General features: G+C 39.2%; 1 long non-coding RNA gene across 1 annotated transcript in view; it reads left to right on the top strand.

Annotated features, from left to right (window-relative positions):
• The window catches only part of LOC148126450 (uncharacterized), a 39748-nt gene extending 26934 nt beyond the window's left edge, over positions 1-12814 (top strand). The window contains exon 3 of the long non-coding RNA XR_015743289.1: positions 12275-12814. This is a non-coding gene — a long non-coding RNA (uncharacterized LOC148126450). The remainder of the gene's footprint in view (positions 1-12274) is intronic.
• Positions 12815-14893: the final 2079 nt, after the last annotated feature.

Genomic DNA, 14893 nt, shown 5'->3' with positions numbered 1-14893 from the left:
AAATGTACAAGGTGTTCTCTCTACCGACCCTGTGAAATCGGGTGAAGTGCAGATATTCGCCTAACATGGACTTTGATTGTTACCTCATAGCAACAGGGACCAACTGTGGCTCAACAGACAGTCAACTTTCTTGCGTTCTTCATAAATAACCACAGCAGAAGAATGTTTTCAGCCCCCAAAATAATTTCTTAGACATGTTTATGTGTTCCCCTCCAAGGAGTATTCACTACAACCGCTATGAGTAACAACCCACAGAGCCTTTCTCAGCATGTGTGGGCAATGGGATACCTACCACAGCACATGGCTTACAGTCATTCTCGGGATCATTTATGCAAACTTAATTAGTAGCAACTGGTTCCTTGGGAACAGGTTGCCTTTATCCTCTGTGGTAGCATTTCAAGGTGCTGAAGTAATACATGGGACCTGAGATTTGTATAGTCTGGAATGAGTCTTTAGCCTTCATTTAATATTGCCTTTCAACTTTGAAATGGATCAGGCCTGCCGCATCCATCTTTCTGTTTCTCAGTGCGTTACATAGAGGGGGACAGAGGGGGAATGTCAGACCATGCAATAACAACAGGTCATCCCATGGGAACCAAGGTCATCTCAGCAAGTTCTGGCAAGAGACTAAGAGGAGTTGTTGAAGAGATGCCAGAACACCCAATTGGACAATGTGACCTGTAAACAATAAGGGAGGGAATTATCTATTTTTTAATTATACCGAAATAGCGGGAAATAAGAATAGAATAGAATAGAATAGAATAGAATAGAATAGAATGAAGGTAAGGACTTAACATCAATAAAATCTCTCAATGAACAATGAAGGTACTTTAATGAGCCACAAACAGCATTTTTGTATGTGTGTGTGTATGTGTGTGTGTATTTGTGTGGAAATGCTTTCAGATGCAGCATTCAAACATTACTGATGAGGCAATATCCAAGAAGCTGTATGGAAAGTATATCAAGATGTCATTATGTGACTGAGGAAAAAAAATAGCTATCCTTTGGTACAACAAAGACGACTTACTTATAATCTGCTTTGTGCTTGATAAATGAAAGGATACAAAAACAACCATAATACAAATAGTAATAATGCGAGCAGCTAAAACTCTAAACGGTTCCCACCAGGAAGCACTGAAAATGTGATAATGTGGCTTCAGCCAGATTGTCATGGTTTATGGCTGCTGTATCTGTGCAATTAAAAGCCAGATGATCCTTGCGTGGCAGCAAAGAACTAGAATTTTTATTATATACAGATAAACTACATTTTTGCAACTAGACGTGATAGCCCTCTCAGTGCTAATCCTACTTTTCTCAAATTAGCATATTCCAGATTTTTTCAACCAGTTCCCATCATCCACATTTATCAGGGCTAGTAAGAATGATGGGAATCAGCACTTCTACAATTTGGAAGGCTCTGAACTGAAGAAGGTTGTAAACAAGCTATAAAAAAAATGGCCCAAACATTTATGAAATAGTTCCAGACTAGGCATTGTCATTTATTTCCTTAAAATCCTCAGTATTGACAGTATCAACACCAAAAATGAACCTGTGCTCTAGACAGACACTAGAGTTAGTCAGCTGTGTGAATCACTGAGCAAAGAAATCAATGTTGAGAGCACATGGCCCTTTGAGGCGCGACCAGGGGGTCACATGCCATTGGGGTAAACTTTCGCTGCTGCTTCAAAACAAGCCATCAGGCAAAATGGTAACCACTGAGATGGCTACAGCTCAGCCAAATTATAGTCTTTTAATTGGAGCACAACATAAAACAGAGTGAGTCAATCTCCTGTAATTTTTTAGCAACTACCACGTGTTGTGGTATTTGCTCATGTCTGTTTTCTAAACAGTGGAGTTCTTCAACAGGTTTAAAGATACAAACATTGAGTTCTTTGGCCAAAGTAAAGTTTTACTCACATTTGGCTATTATTCATTGTAGTAATATATGTATGTGCACCATCCTCTCCACCAGGGCTACTATATATGAAGAAAATACAAATTTAATCTGAGCTTGAGACTTGTAACAAGCCAGCAATATTTTTACTAGGGCTTTATTGAAGGGATAGGCAACTTTTTATGCATTTTTGGAGCATAATTAAGGATTCTAAGGGCTTCTTGGTTGTGCATCAATATCATTGGAGGGGATTAGGGTGTTTTTTTTTCCTTTCATGGAGCAGAGATTTTGAGGAGTGATTAATGTTTGTTTTGCTAAAAATATAAAAGTGCAAGTTTCTAAAAAATAGTGATATGCCACTAAATTCCTTCGGCTCAATCTTGGGATATGGGATTTCAGAGATTGTGATGGAATCTTCAGCAAGACTGGAGGGTGTGTGTGTGTGTAAAAAGTCAGCACCCACCCTCCCTCCTAGAGAATGAAATATTTTGCGGGGAAATTAAAGAAGACAGGATAAAATATTTCCCCTAAAGGAGAAATGAAAAAAAAAAAAATCTTAAAGGAGGCAGAAACCAGCACTAGTTTCCCTGCCCCAAGCAGAAACTGAGGAGGCCAGCTTTTAGAAATGCAGTTTTGGTAATCCATTCAGAAAGACTGGGTCAAGACAAACTTAGATAAGCAACAAACAAAAGGTTGACAAAATTAGCTCAGACAAGCACCTAGGATTTGTTTTTCCCCTTTTGCCTATAGAGGCAGCCATGACCTCTACATGACCCCATAGGAATCTGACAACAGCCAATAGACTAGTAAAGGACAGGTTCTTGCACAGGAACAGGAAGCTCAAATACAAAGCCCAAAGATGGTATAAAAACCCATCCACTCTCAACTCCATTTTGTCAGCTGTCCTAGAATCACATGTGGTTGTTGGTTCTGCTCACCAATGAACCAACTTTCTTCCCAATCAGCCTCCATTTTATTACTAGCTTGGACCTGGACCTGGATTTTTCTTCCAACAATGTTAAGAGGGGCTTCAGTTTGGAGTCTCTGCATTGAAGTAAGCAGCATGCACTGGATCTCCCCAGGAATCCTTGAAGGGTTCTCTTGCCATTCCCAAAGGAATGTAGTCAGTATGGCAAGATTAATGTCAGGCAAGAGCAACCAGAGCCACTGGAGAAGAGTCTCAACAGGAGTTTTATTGCTAGTCAACTGTGTTACAAGAATCTCACCAGACCAAGAGTGAGCTGCTGGGGGTTTGCAGGGGGTCAGGAGAGCCCCTAGTTAAGATTCTGCGCAGTTCAGAAAACTCCCAAATCCCACTCCTGGCTGGCCCCACCCACCCCTCCCCTCCCAGGAGTCCCTACGTTTTGGATGCAGGTAAGTGCAGGGGCATGCGGAAGCTCAGGGAGGGTTAAAAACAGGCCAACTGGAGGCTTGGGAAGGCTGGAAATGGGCCCATTTCTGGATTCCAGAGAGCCTCTGGAGCCTAGGAAGGTGGTTTTTGTCCTCCCGGATGCTCAAGGAAGCCTCTGGAGTCTGGGGAGGGCAAAAATGTCCCCCCCCCATGGTGCAGGAGGCCAACTAGGCCAAAGCCACCCAGCAACCGAACAAAGAACCCATTGCTAAAAAATTTTGAAGCCCACCCCTGAATCAGACTAACTGCATTCCCTTGGGAAGAGCAAAAGAAGCCTTCAAGGATTCTGGGAGAGCTCTGGCCTGTGCCACTTACTGCAGTGCAAAGATTCTAATCTCAGGCCTCTCTTGATGCCTCCTTCCAGTCTAGTTGGAGATTCTACCACAGAGATAGGCACAATAGAAAGAGACTACCTATGGCTTGTAGGTTATGTGGTAGCCACTGCTGCCTTATCAGACTATTGTGTTCTGCCAGTCTTATAATTTATTTTGTTTTTAGTATTATTATTTTCTGCCTTAAGATATGAAATTGAGATTTGCATTCACTTTTGAAAAGTGAATGCAAATTGAATAATCATAAGAGCAATGATTATGATGGTTCGTGTTACAAATATTTAAACAGGGCTTCTAAAAATATACAAAGAAAGATTAACCAGTTATTATTCAAAAGAACCCACAGTGAATATTATGAAAAGAGCAATCTAGCTATGTTGATGAAATGAGACCTTGAGTTTAACAAGCCTACAATATTGACATAAACTATATTTGTGTATTCCTTCCAGACTTTTTTTCCCCTAGTCCCATGCCACAAATATTTTTCTCATGAGTTCTTATATAAAAATATTGTTCTCTCATTCTTTCTTTAAATACATGCAACTTAACCCTAGCAAATTTGGAAGATGTTTGAACGTGAACCTCAATGGAAGAGCTTTTACATGTCAAATATAGAAAGTATCTCCATGCAGAAGCTGAGAAAGGGACTTGATCTTATATGAAATCTTGACAAGGTTGGTGTAGACAATTCCAATTTAGCTAAGCATAAGAGAGATAACAGACTGGTTGGAGTGAGGGTTAGGGTTAGGTGATATTCATCCTTGATTTCATTTAAATTACAGATGTTAGAGTGAGCCACTGATTCAGCCACTGATTCAAGCCACTTCAACATTCAGTATCCAATAAAAATATTTTTTGCTCCTTCGTGTTTTTAAAAGCAGAAATGAAGGGAAAAAATCAGCAACCAACCTGTAGAGAAGAGATTTCTGGTCTATAGGCATAATAATAAAGATTTGATTTAATTTGATTTGATTCCAACAAAAGAGGAAGAAACCTACTTCTGATTAAAAACAAAAACTTCCCAAAATTTGTTAAAAAATGCTTGGCCATTTTCTTGGAGGTGATCAGGGTCAATCGTGATGGCTCAGGTAAAAGTAAAACCCTTAAGCTTCTTTCATATGAATAGAGACCCATTACAGGTAATCCTTGACTTACAACCCATTCATTTAGTGACTGTCCAAAGTTACAATGGCACTGAAAAAAAGTGAATTATGACTGATTTTCACACTTATTACTGTTGCAGCATCGCCATGGTCATGTGATCAAAATTTGAGACCTAGAACTGGGATATACATATAGAATAGAATAGAATTTTTTATTGGCCAAGTGTGATTGGACACACAAGGAATTTATCTTGGTGCAAATGCTCTCAGTGTACATAAAAGAAAAGATACATTAGTCAAGAGTCAAGAATCATAAGGTACAATAAGCAATCAAATCATACTAGGAAACAGTCAATATAAATCCTAAGGATACAAGCAACAAAGTTACAGTCATACAGTCACAAGTGGGAGGGGATGGGTGATAAGGAGTGATGAGAAGATTAACAGTAATTCTAGTGCAGACTTTGTAATAGTTGAACAGGGTTGAGGGAATTATTTGTTTAACAGAGTGATGGTTTTTGGGAAAAAACTGTTCTTGTGACTAGTTGTTCTGGTTTGCAGTGCTCTATAGCATCGTTTTGAGGGAAGGAGTTGAAACAGTTTATGTCCGGGATGTGAGGGGTTTGTAAATATTTTCACAGCCCTCTTTTTGACTCGTGCGGTATACAGGTCCTCAAATGAAGGCAGGTTGGTAGCAATTGGTTTTTTCCGCAGTCCTAATTACTTTCTGTAGTCTGTGTCTGTCTTGTTGGGTTGCAGAACCGGACCAGACTGTTGTAGAGGTGCAGATGACAGGCTCAGTAATTAAGGTGACCAACTTTTTTACAATGAGAAGTGGGACACAAATAAATTGAAGAAAAAGAAAACAAAGCCATTAATGCACAGCGCACTCTTGCATGGGGCGTGCTCTTGGCGCACTCTCTCAAAACAATTCTTCTGTGTGGAGCACATGCATCTCATAATCCCATCTCACCACACTGTACCAAGCCTTGACGAATCGTCATGTCAAATACAAATACATCACATCACACACAATGGTTCGGATCGGCATCGATCAAATATGGAGATTTACAGATTAGTCTTCAAATATCAGAAAGGAGGACATGTAGGAGGATGCTTTTTGAGAGAGGACAGAACTTACAAAAGGAGGACTGTCCTCCCTAAAGGAGGATGGTTGGTCACCTTACAATAATTCCTCTGTAGAACTGTTCCCAGCTGGCTTCCAACAAGCAAAGTCAGTGGGGGAAGAACGATTTACTTAGTGACAACACGATTCATTTAACAACTTTGGATCAAAATGGTCAGTCTTGCATTTTGACAAGCCAGAAGTGGGAGGTTTGGATGCCACTTGGTGGGGGGTGGGGGGGTGGCCTTGTAACATCTAGCATTTGAAGTGGCAGGTACATAAGTTTTGGACAATGCCAATCCTGCCTGGTACACAGGTGTGTAATCAGTAGCATGAGAAATTTCAGTGTGGCATGCAGGATATTTTAAGGAAGTAGGGCAGTGGTGGGATTCAATTTTTTTTTACTACCGGTTCTGTGGGCGTGACTCGGTGGGCATAGCATGGTGTGGCTTGGTGGGTATGGCATGGTGGGCATGGCAGGGGAAGGATACTGTAAAATCTCCATTCCCTACCCACTCCTGGGGGAAGGTTACTGCAAAATCCCCATTCTCTCCTCCCCCCTATTTACCTGCTTTCCACCTCCATTCTCCTGTGTAGGGCAACAAAAGAAGACCCAGCCAATTAGCTAGGACTCAATGGGAGACAGAGAAGAGATGGGGGCAGGGACAGTCAGAGGTGGTATTTGCCGGTTCTCCAAACTACTCAAAATGTTCGCTACTGGTTCTCCAGAACTGGTCAAAACCTGCTGAATTTACCACCTCTGATGTAGGGGCTTGGTATTAGACCAAATTTTGGGTTCAATTGTGGTTGTAAATCCAGGACTGAAATCATAGTTTCACAGGTTGCAAATAATAGATTCAGATGTAGATAGTTGTGTGGTTACTAAAATCACTTTCAGAGACTTGTGGACAGTATGAATGTTGAAGCTATGGCCATAAATAAGGTTGGAACCCTTGGCTTCTCCTCAGAGATGCCTTGAATTGCAAGATGGATGGCATATAAATTGAACAAACAAATGAAAAATAGGAACAGTCTATTTGAGCACAATTCATTCAGCAGAAAATAACCTTTTAGAATGGTAAGTAGTTAATGCTTCTGTTCTGAGTCATTCATCAATCTGTGACTAAGCCGAGCTAATCCTGTAATGAGGGGCATAACTGACCCTAGTTGGATTCCCCACCCGCCATCATATACAGAAGCTAGGAATTCCTACTTCTCTTTTTTTTAAAAAAACAGTGAATATCAGATTTGTCAAACCAGTACAGAACTTACTTCTACTTTTGATTCTATAATCAGGAGATCATCAATATGTGGAGAACAGCTGAGATTCCAGAAAATAGAATCTCCATAAAGTGTTTCAATATTCCAGGGATTCCTAATGCCCTATAATGGACAATGAAATTAAAATATACAAAGAACGGTTACAGGAATTGGGTATGTCTAGTCTAGTCTAATGAAAAGAAGGACTAGGGAAGACATGGTAGCAGTGTTCCAGTATTTGAGAGGCTCCTGCAAAGACAAGAAGGTCAAACTATTTTCTGAAGTACCAAAGGGCAAGAAAAGAAACAATGATGGAACCCAACCAAGATGAGAAGCAACCTAGAACTAAGGAGAAATTTCCTAAGGGTGAGTGTGGTCAACCAATGGAACAGCTTGCCTTTAGAAGTTGTGGGTGCTCCATCACTGGAGACTTTTGAAAAGAGATTGGACAACCATTTATCTGAAATAGTATAGGATCTCCTCCTCAAATGGAAGTTGGACTAGAAGACCTCCAAGGTCCCCTCCAACTCTATCAGTCTATGTTCTAAAGTTTAGATATCTACTATAGTATACTTCATCTAGATCAAGTTGGGAAAGACTTTCTCTCCATAGTATTCTGGATTTGGCATTTTTACCCAGCTGTATAGAACAGGCAGATGTTGATGTTTGATGGTGTTAGAGACATCATCACAGGATCTAAGCTGTTCCAAGTAAAACTGCCTTTTGCATTTGAGTAATAGGAATTTTGTCCATGCTGAAGGTGTATAAGTGGTCCCCAAGACTGGTAGCAGGGACTGTGTTATATTTGATACTATCTGCAGATTCTAATGGAGGGTTCATTTTCTGTATTCAGTTCTGAATGTTTGGTGTGTTTACATCAGTTACTTTCTTCTTGCTTTCTGTCTGAGGAAAATAGCTGCACTGGCTAATTCCATTTCTAGAGCTATTGCAAATGTCACAAAACAGCCACTCTTAAAGTGCTTCATCATATACTCTACCTACAAAGCAATCCCTCCATTTCTCCTCTAAAAGTCCCCTCAAATTGTAATCTCAAGAGAAAGAACTAATGTGATAGAAACAGCTTGTGAAATTTAAAATCCATATAGTGTGACTGATGGAACAGGTAAGAAATTATCTTTCTGTGATCTCACAAGCTTATCAAGTATCTTAAGCTTCGAAAAAGCTGGAGCAGTGAGGGCTTTTATTATAGAAAGATCTGCAACCTGCAGGCAGTGAAAAAGATTTATTTTTGTTTAGAATTATCTCTTTCTTTGCTTCAAGATAAAAAGAAAATCATTCTGCATATGAATTGTAGGAAGCAAGCAGAGTAATATCCAACTTCAATGTGTCCAAGAATAAGCATTTTCTTTTTTTTAAAAAAAAGAATAGTTGGAATTTCTCAGGTTTCTAGTTAGAGATTATTTTGACTGCTTATTGAGCACATAAATTCAACCGCTTTCCTGTTGAATATCAGTTCTTAAAATATCCTACCTTCCTCACCAATAATGCTATGTTGTGGTTTAAATTGAAGCCATATGCACAGGCTCAAACTGAACTACTCTTTACAATAAAGCTGTTAAGAATCTTGACAAAACTCCACAGATGTTTCTGTATCTCTATTCTGCTTTGCTCTGCTTAGATTTTTGTAATTCAAATCTGGTGGCCTTAGAGAAAGGAAGCCAAACAAACAATATGTTGAGCCATGTGTGATATATCAAAACAACTCTTTTTGCCATTTCTCATCCTGACATCCTGACATGTGTGATATTCCATTGTAGAATGTGGGACACAAGTTTAAAATTCACCTTGGTGTGATTGATAGTCATTAAGTCATGATCAACTCCTAGTGACTGATTGATAAGATTTTCTCCACGATAACCTGTCCTTAACTTGTTCTTTCAGGTCTCCCAATGGTGCATTTATCACCATTGCAACTGAATCCAAAAAAGGTGGCTCAGTGGCTAAGACGCTGAGCTTGTCAGTCAGAAAGGTCAGCAGTTTGGCAGTTCGAATCCCTAGCACCACGTAACAGAGTGAGCTCCTGTTACTTGTCCCAGCTTCTGCCAACCTAGCAGTTCAAAAGCATGTAAAAATGCAAGTAGAAAAATAGGGACCACTTTGGTGGGAAGGTAACAGTGTTCTGTGCACTTTCGGCATTTAGTCATGCTGGCCACATGACCATGGAGACGTCTTTGGGCAGTGCTAGCTCTTTGGCTTTGTAACAAAGATGAGCACTGCCCGCTAGAGCTGGAAATGACTAGCACATATGTACGAAGGGAACCTTTACCTTTAACTTTAACTGAATCCATCCATATAGCTGCTGGTCCTCCTATTCGCTTTCCTTCTATCTCTCCTAGTATTATAGCCTTTTCCATCCAGATGTCTTGAGTAAACCTGCTTGAAGTAGGATAATTTGAGCCTGATCATTTGTGTCTTGAGTTAGAACTCTGGGTTGATTTGTTTAATGATCCATTGAATTATTTTCTTGGCTTTCTTAGCTCTCCATGGTATTCTCGTGAGTCTTCTCCAACACCAAAGTTGACATGTTTCAATACAGTACTCTTCCTGTCCTGCTTTTTCAAAGTTCAACTTTCACTTCCATATATTGTTGCAGGCAATATCATGGTGCACACATACCAAGAAGGAAATACCTAGAAGAGTCCACACCCATTTACACTACTCAGGTGACCCCAAGGACACAAATAAACCTCCAAGTGGCCTCAACAAATCTCTACAAGAATGCAAATGGCCAGCTCTCTGCAAGGAATATAAATCCTTCCATTCTCCACCATCCAGTGAGAGCTGAAGAAACTTCTTGGATGAGAAGCAAAACGTCCTCAAAGAATAACAAGAAAGTCCAGTTGCCTCCTGAAAAAATACCTTTGGGACAACCATGACCTGGATGACTGAGAATCTCCATAGACATCTGGCTTGCACAATTCTATCTCATCAGTATACTGATCCTTCCATGCACCTAGAGTCCTAGTTTCAGGATCCAATTTGAGTCGGTCACTGAGATCAGAGGTTTGTTTTTTTTTTTGCTAGTTTTGTTCTTCCTAGCTTGTTTGCCTTCATTCATGAGTCCTCACTCACATCTCTTCGGTTAACCTTAATCTTTTCCTTTGGTTTTAGCTCCACTTTTGGAAGTACCTTTCAAGTATTTCATTGCTGTTGGAACAAGAAAATGTCTGGACCACTCAGTCTTCCTTTCCCCCCCATCTTCCCCTCATTTTCTTTTCTTTCCTTTCCTTTTCTTTTCTTTTCCTTTCTTGGTCTTCCTTCCTTCCTTCCTTCCTTCCTTCCTTCCTTCCTTCCTCCCTTCCTTCCTTCCTTTCATGTTGACCTCTGGTGAATGCCTGGGTAATTCCCTGCAGTTTTCTTAGGAACATTTCAGAAGTGATCTGCCATTGGCTTCTTCCTAAGGCTAAGAGGGAGTGACTGGCCCAAGGTCACCTTCTGGTTTGTGCCTAGAACTCACAGTCTCCTGGTTTCTAACCCAGTGCCTTAACCACTATGCTAAATTGACTCTCAATCCTAGGACAAAATTACTGTTTTAAAAGAACAGTAAAGTCTGGCTTACCTTGGCTGATCTTGAAAGATCAGCTCGGTTGTTAAAATGGGGGTGGGGATCAGGAAATCTATCTCGAAACATCTGCTTTTCCCTTGGTTTACTTTAGATTTGGATTGTAAGGTATCTCTTATAGCAGAGAAAGATCCCTTGAAGGATTTATTTAAAAATGATTGGGTTGGGAGTACATTACAAATAGATGCAGCATCAATTCCTGGGCTGACAGAGCAAGCTGGAATTTATAACATTCTTTCTTTCTTGTTATTTTTTTAAAAAAATAAAAACATAATAACATAAAAAAGATGTTTATTTTAATATTTCCATTTTTAAACATATTGTTTTCAGCAACCCAGGCAGTGTTTGTATCTGATAAACATGACCATCTAACAGATACTGTCCTCCCATAACTGTCTTGTCTCTAAAATTATCCAGTGATTTTTTTCCATTACTATTCATTGTTTTCATTTAGCAGCTGGTGGGAGAAATTAATAGCTTGCTTCAATTCATTTCACAAGTTTGTGGCATAGATAACATTTGAACTGGGGACTTTCCAGCTTATTTTCTTGGCCTCTCAATCCTCCCAGCTTTCTGTTAAATATCATATTATGAGACTCATAAAAAGTTTTGTGAATAGTATTATCATTCTAAGTTGTCCTGAGGTGATTCTTGGATTTGGGAAAATAAACGTTAATAGTCTAGTGATACATTTCTTTGCAAACTAAGCTTTAGAAGATGCTTCTGAATGAATACGAAGCAGGGTTTGGAGGCAGGTCTTCCCTCCAAGCTATTATAATCTAGGTGTCTCTATTTGAGAAAAATCTAAGTCTCATAGCCAGGTAATTATTTTATTAGGCTCATCAGAATGTCCCCAAAGCAGATGAAAGTTTTTGAGTTCACTAAAACATCTGGCAAGATGTTACAAATTAGAAGATGGAAAAATCAAGGAAGTCCAAGAATTAGACCTGGTAGTTCAGCCATGAAACCTGTCATTTAGCCAATCTCAACATGCAGATTGTGCAAAAGGTGATAAGAGATGTTCTCAATGTCAAAGTAAGGTTGACATTGTCAATATGGTTGGCCTGTAGCTCTACTCTATTCATAAAACATGCTAAGCTGTAAGGGTGTTGGGGCTTATTACAATACAATCAATAAGCAAAAAGCTGAAAACACATTGAATCAGAGGCCATTCACTTATCTGCCTAGTAAATTCCTTAAAGATTAACCTATCTAATGTTTTGGCCCTGGGCAGAAACAAATCTTCAATATATTATAAAGTAATGACAGGTTAGAAGCTATCTTGATCCCGGGGGTTAGATGTTGTAAGAGAAGCATCAGATAGGATTGTTTAGTAGAGAGGACTCAAAGCATACTCAGTATTCATATCAATTCATTCTATGTGTACATTAAATAAATAGACAATATCCAATCTTAGCATGTTCCTTTCCCAATTCTGAGTCGTTTTCTTGTCCCATATTTTATTTTATTGTTCCTGCATGGTCATTATATATTATGCATTGGTTTTTTTTTCACTGCTTTATATCAATTATTGGAAAATAATGATTTCATTTTTATCACTACAGGATAGGCACTACTTTTAAGTTGTTGCTCATTTGTCGTATTGGAAGCTACATCTACTGAAATTTCAATTGGAACTGGAGGAAATTCAACTTCCAAGTTTCTTAAACTATTAGAAATGATCACTACATCTTAAAAGACAGAAATATAATAAATCAATATGACATTAAAGTCTTGGACACTGAATGGAACAAGGAATAGAAGATTTTGTCTAAACAATGAAGAATTATCTTAATGTCTGTATAAAAATGTAGTATATTTAAAGTCAATTGTTTATTCAACAAAACATAGTATTTTAGACTTACTGGACCTATTATATAAAAAAAGAGAATTGGTATCATTATTTTGCTGCACATGTAATGAGATATAGTGAGACTAACGCTTCATTAAAACCCATGTCCTAAATTTCTTATGATCTCCTGAGAAGAAGGCATTAAGTATATATAAATCTGATTTTAAGGCAGGGTTTAATATTTTTAGATTCTATATTCTCTTGAAACAAATGGAAATTGACAGCCAGGAAATAAAAATGGATTTTCTTCTTCCTTTCTTATTGCTAAGAGATTAAACCTTCAACAATGGAAAAATACATTTATGGCCTAAACTACGCAGTGAAGATCTGATGTTACTTACAATTTCTTAACAAGTTGCTTAGAGATTTAAAGAAATAAGGCCATTGTTTGTTGATACTATTGTGTAAATCTCTACTTGTGTCTGGGCAAAGAGAGAGAGAGAGAGTTGTTTTGTTAAAAGCTTGAAGGATTCAGACTAACTAAAACAGTTTATAGAAGGGCTATAAGATAATGATGGGATTAAAAGCCAAAGCTCCTCAACAGAGTTTAAAGCAATTTGGAAAGTTAAGCCTTGAAAAGAGAAAACTGAAGTGGAAATTACAAAAGGCAGAAGACAGGCTCATGCTATACTGCAAGATACAAAGCAGATTCTGGTTAAATGTTTGAAGAAAAAGAACTTCTCAACAACAAAAGCAATTTGGTAATGCAGAGAGATGGCTGACTGTCCTTCACTGGATGTGTCCAAGCGGAGACTAGACAGACAACCTTTTGAGTGAAGGATTAATGGATGAAGGATGAGCCACAGTGGCATAGAAGTTAGAATGCAGTACTGCAGCCTACTTCTGCTGACTGCTGACTCTCCTGCAATTTTTCCAGTTCAAATCTCACCAGGCTCAAGTTAACTCAACCTTCCATCCTTCCGAGGTGGGTAAAATGGGGACCCAGATTATTGGGGGCAATATGCTGAGTCTGCAAACCGCTTAGACCATAAAACACTGTGAAGTGGTATATAAGTCTAAGTGTTATTGCTATTAATTTAAATTCTTGCTCTGACAAGGGATTCGATTCAATTATTTAAATTACTTCTACCCTGTTTCTCCAACAATATGGCCTCCCCCAATAGGAAGTCCCAGCCTGTTTTATAGGCATGAAATGAAATTAAGCCCCTCCCCCCAAATTAAGGCCTATATTAAAACATGTGAAATGGGGGGGAATGAATGGGGGGGCTTGCCATTAGGAAGTACTTTTGTTGTACACCCGGATATGGTGCTGCCTGCGTTGACCCCGATACGAAGTGCCCCACCAACGCCAAGATCAACATCCAAGCTGTCGCCGCCCACCCACCCAAAGATGAAAGGGGGGGGGGGGAAATTAAGTCAACCCCGAAAAGATGGCCTAGCCATTTTTTCAGGGCTCAAAAAAAAAAAAAAGATCCGGCCTTATTATATGAGAAACACGGTACTAATTCTATGATTTTTTTAAAAAAATCTGTATTCTGTATTCTCTGTTCTCCTAAATCACTGCTCTCATTTTTTTTAAACCAAAGAATCCTAACCATTCTCCTGCGTGCCTTACTGATAGGCCATAAATCATCTCCTCCTCCTCCTCCTCCTCCTCCTCCTCCTCCTCCTCCTCCTCCTCCTCCTCCTTCCTCTCAGAATTAAATAAATTGCCATATCCATTTGAATTGAGCACTGAACCACACCAACCTATCACCAAATGGAAATGATAATTTATCCATTATATTCTGTTTAATTTTGATCTATATTTCCCAAATTTTTTAACTGACAAGCCTGGGTTTAGATGTTTATGCAAGTAAATGAAGGACAATTAACTCAGGTGGAAAAAGGTTGTGGCTTGGTCCTTAAAATCCTCTCTGCTGTCATTTCTCCTAAGAACCTCCCTTGCTGGATTAGTATTTGCTTCCAAAACAGAGGAAGCCCTTGAGAATTGCTTATAGTAACAAAGTGCAATGGACAGTGTTGAACCACACAGTACTTGTGTGTCTTTATGGGCTTCTTATTGACACAATTCCCGAGTCTGAGTAAAACTGTGGTCAGAAGCTCTGCAGGCCAATGGAAAATACTGATTAAGATGTCACAAAGATCAGGGTTATGAAAAAAAATGTTCCTCAAACACTGGTTTGAAGGAGTTTTGGTCTACTTATGTATTGGGTTGCTCACCTGAGAAAGATAAGCAATAGTTTACCACCAAATGGAAAAGACACCTCTAATTGAACTGTCAGGAGTCCATCTGGAAACTTCCATTTCCAACCTCAGTTTTGAACATCCTTGAAAGAAGATTTTCATTGTTCAGATTGCAGAAATTGGC

The sequence above is a fragment of the Pseudonaja textilis genome, chromosome 3 (assembly GCF_049901715.1).
Source record: "Pseudonaja textilis isolate UNSWEBS1 chromosome 3, rPseTex1.2, whole genome shotgun sequence".
In the NCBI taxonomy this organism is placed as follows: Eukaryota; Metazoa; Chordata; class Lepidosauria; order Squamata; family Elapidae; genus Pseudonaja; species Pseudonaja textilis.
This window is presented reverse-complemented; position numbering and strand designations above follow the sequence as displayed.